This window comes from Empidonax traillii, unplaced genomic scaffold, assembly GCF_003031625.1.
Source record: "Empidonax traillii isolate 1590-97213 ecotype Southwest subspecies unplaced genomic scaffold, ASM303162v1 scaffold8:size5222938, whole genome shotgun sequence".
Lineage (NCBI taxonomy): Eukaryota > Metazoa > Chordata > Aves > Passeriformes > Tyrannidae > Empidonax > Empidonax traillii.
In genome coordinates, this window is record NW_020955201.1 from 2,379,752 (window position 1) to 2,384,272 (window position 4,521).

The 4,521-nt window shown below is 39.8% G+C and overlaps 1 long non-coding RNA gene across 1 annotated transcript in view; it reads left to right on the plus strand.

The window, feature by feature from the left end:
- Nucleotides 1-2,780: 2,780 nt before the first annotated feature.
- The window catches only part of LOC114057015, a 20,042-nt gene continuing 18,301 nt past the window's right edge, over nt 2,781-4,521 (plus strand). The window contains exon 1 of the long non-coding RNA XR_003571113.1: nt 2,781-2,792. This is a non-coding gene — a long non-coding RNA (uncharacterized LOC114057015). The remainder of the gene's footprint in view (nt 2,793-4,521) is intronic.

A 4,521-nucleotide genomic window follows, 5' to 3' on the forward strand; every position in this document is an offset into this window, starting at 1 on the left:
AAAAACAAACCACTGAGGAGTGATGTTATAGGCTGAGGCAAATGCATATCTAACAATAGTCTCTGGTAGAGCACAGCTGAATGAATAGGAGACAGAGATTTGTCATGTGATAGGTACTCAAAAAAGTATTGCTTGTGGCACTGGCTAAGAAACAACCATTTTTCAGAGAAGAGGTATCATTCAATAATAGTAATAATTATAATAATGTTAATAAATAATAGTAACAATAGTAATAGATTTTCATTCCTGAACATTTCACTGCCATTTTATATAAAAGATAAAGCTGACAAAGCTGTGGGCTTGACGTTGCATTTCAGGTGCCTGGCTCTTGAGCACACATTGTATTGCCAAGCTTTTCCACTGCTTAGTGCTGTCTCAAAAGCTTTCAGAGGAAATGAAGGGCTGATTTGATCTCATACTGCCACATCTCCATAGACTTTCTGACTAAAAACAACAACAACACAAAAAGGCATGAAATTGTTGAATTACTTCGAGTCCTACTTCCTAAGCCTGACCTGCAGAAACAAGGGGATGGAATGGAATGGTTGCACTTCAGAGTAAGGGGTCTCAGTTCAAAGAGTTTCCAGCAGACTTCAGAGAGTGCTGATAGCATTTGACTTTGATGGGACTGCTAGCATGAGTAGAAGACTGCAGGAGCCTTCATCAATCCTCTTATCTATAGGCTTCAGAGTGTATCAATTATTTAATTTACCTTAGTTAATATTTTACAGTGTAATCTTTGTATGCAGTCAATGCCATAATATTTTAAGTACATATCAGCTGATGCTATAAATTGCATCAGTTGATATGTACAGTAGCTTCTTGTCTTTCCTTGGAGTGGTTCATTGGTTGACAGACAATCCATTTATTGTTGATATGTCCTCAACTGATGGTCTGACGGGATTACTTTATGTTCTTATGAAGTAAATAAAAATTAATTAAATACAAAAATAGGATAAAAATAGCACAGCAAAATTTGTAAACTACAAGCCTGAAAGCCTCAAACATCACACAAGGCAAATACTCATGTGGGCTGTCACTTCTCTCTAGACTTACAGCAAAACAGAAGAGAACACTGCACAACACTGTGAAGTAGAGCTATAGATACTGAAAACCTAATTCAAGGACCCAGTCTAGCAGAATTAAGCATTCTAAGCTATTTTTGTCTAGAATAGGGAACATACACTTCAGTATGTATTTCAGATGAGATTTGCTTGTTCTCAAGTATATTTAGGACACGTAAGGACAGGCCTTTTTCTCAGTGAAGTTCACATGAAGACGATGTTTTGTTCTACCATTACCCAGCACAAGGCTTTTGTGGACCATATGGTCCACTCCTGGCTCTGTAATAAACTGTGCTACTAACAGAATCAGAGGAAGGAGACATTCTCTAATTCAGAAACTGCTGAAAGAAACCCAGTTTCTTGTACTGTTGTGTTCTTCAAAAAATAAGGCATTGCAGAGCAAACTCATGTTACAAGTAGTGTAAAATAAAAATGTTCTCTAGCTCAAGCAAAGTTCTCTACACTTTTCACTGTGTGCCACAAACAAACAGTAACTAATAGCTTTGGGAATTTGCTGTTGAGTATTCAGTGACATAAATTTGCTATGAAATAGTATTGGGAGTATTCATCTTAGCCATTGTAGGGAAATTCTTCTTCTCATTTTGGCAGGCTGTATACTTACTGAAGGCATCTTCTGTCCTGGAAAGACATGAACATGGCTTTCAAGAGCTACAAATACTTGGCAGAATCCTTTTACTTGGCTAGAACACAAAAAAAGATGGCAGCATGAATCATTTTGTCTGTAATCTCTCAGGGTAATGCTTCAAACACACAAATGTGAATTCCACCATTTTAGAGCATTCCACAGCAGGACTTAGTTGTAAAAAATCTTTTGTCAAAGATGATGATTATGTCACAGATTGTGAACTTGTGTGACACCCATGCATAGATGGACAGGCACAGGGCTCATGCCAAGGTAACTATGAAGAATACAAACTTCACGTGAGTCACTGACATTTTAAAAACTCATTAGTTCTGGGACAAAAGACAATATGCCTGTGCAAAACATGTGTTAATACAAAGTTTACAAAGGAATGCTTCTGCACCTGCTAGAATACAAATATTTTAACAGGTGCATTTGAAACCTCTTCAGTATTATCGCTCTAAGAAACTACTACCCAGCTCATTGTACAGAAATAATCTGACTTTTTCATCTCTTTGCAATAATGCAATGAATTTGCACAAACACAATCACTTCTGAACAACTACTGAGATAGATGCAGCAGAAGAATCTTTCTCTTGCATGTTATAACATCTAACCCAGAGCCAGTGCATCAAAAATGGTACTCAGATGTGCAAGTCATGGCTATCTACAAACAGACTCAATTTAGAAAGTTCAACCCTCTTCTTGGCATTTTGCTTTTTATTATACATATGGATGAACTAGTATAAACACATACAAGAAAGAGTTACTCTGGGAATGGCTGAAGTGAATTAATTTTAGAAATATCATTAAGATTTGCTTGTCCAGCAGTTGGCAGAAAAAAAGTCACCAAACCCTTCTACTTCACATCACATTAAAATTATATATCCTTTATATATGCTTGTCTCAATGGTGTCTATAAAGTTAGCTGTAGTTATGTCAGGCTTGGAGAAAAACAGTTTCCAGAGTAGAGGAATTGAAGAGCAGCAACACCTCAAAAGATCATAAAGAGTATAATAAAATATACTGTTTTTTGAAGGATCTGGTGGCACAGCTATACATTCTTCTCTGAGCTGCACAGTGCTGTCTTTAGTACAACAGCTGCAATCTGTTTATTTCCATAAGCAATGAAGATAATTTGTGTTACCTTCCAAGACACATCTAAGAGTCTTTGCTACAGCTTAGTCTCTCTTTCCAGCTGTGGTAGTAGGAGTGTTAAAATTATATCTGCACAAAGGGCAGAGAAGTCTTTTGCCCATGGCAAAATCACCAGAGGCTGTGGCAGGTTCAGTGCATAATGCTGAAAGGACAACAAAGAGGTGCAGTGACCCCATGCACAGCACCTTGGTGCCTCTGTCCCGAAGTCAGTCTGAAAAACTGATAAAATTGTGGGACATGAGTCACTGAACTGCTTGCTGCATACCAACAGTTCTACTCACAAAGTGGCAACGTGATTATCTGCCAAGCCAAGGACTCCCAGTCTGGTTGCAGCCTGCAGCTCAGCTTGTACTCCAGATTGTATACTCCAGAGGGGTATGGATGAATTGCTGGAGTGGTGGTAACCAACTCCTACCTATCTTCCCATGTTCTTTGCCATGGTGCTGGGTTGCTGTACATGCTTGGCATGGCTGTGTAGTAGTGGGATGTATTTGCTTCCTTCTTGGGAAGATGTCTGAGCACCATGAGCTGAGCCTCTAGGAGACACAGACTGACTGACTGATTTGCTTACAGGCCCCTGAGGTTGGAAAACCACACAGACTGTAAGGTCTCCAAAAGCAAAGCACTCCCTGCAAAAGTCACAAAGGCAAAAGCACTACTCAGTTGAATGACAACTTCTGATGCAAGGACAAAGATGCAAAGCTGCCACTGTTCCTCAACTCATTTCTGAACGGAATGAGCACATGAGATCACAGGTAAGAGAGCAGTCCTACCTAGTTCTGGACAATACCTTCTAGAAAAATCTAGGGTGCATGACCATTTGCAACAGTATACAGCTATTTGCAACTTGTTTGCTGACCCAGGCCATTTTCACTCACAACTCAGGTAAAATATTCTTTATTTGCAGTCAGAAATCATTGTGTGCAATGTTTTCAGGCTCATATCAATAAACCAAGTTCAAATCCATTTTCAAATCTGACCTTTAAAATGACATAATGGATTTCTCAGTGCATTGTATGAGAGTGATTATTTTTCCACAGTGGGCAATTTCAGATAATAACAAGTACCACAACTTCAGCTAAAGAAAGAAACAAATTCCAGGAAAAAAATAATCATAGAATCATAGAATCATAGAATCATAGAATAGATTGGGTTGGAAAAGACCTCCAAGATCATCAAGTCCAAACCCTGATCCAACTCCAATTACTATATCATGGCACTAAGTGCCACATCCAATCTCTTTTTAAAAACCTCCAGGGATGGTGAATCCACCACCTCTCTGGGTAGGCCATTCCAATGCCTGATTACCCTCTCTGTAAAGAATTTCTTCCTAACATCTAACCTAAACCTCCCCTGGCAGAGCTTGAGCCCATGTCCCCTTGTCCTATTGTTGGTTGCCTGGGAGAAGAGCCCAACCCCCACCTGGCTATAACCTCCCTTCAGGTAGTTGAAGAGAGTGATGAGGTCCCCTCTAAGCCTTCTCTTCTCCAGACTAAACAACCCCAGCTCCCTCAGCCTCTCCTCATAGGACTTGTGCTCAAGTCCCTTCACCAGCCTCGTTGCTCTTCTCTGGACCTGCTCCAGCACCTCAATATCCTTCCTGAACTGAGGGGCCCAGAGCTGAACACAATACTCAAGGTGTGGCCTCACCAATGC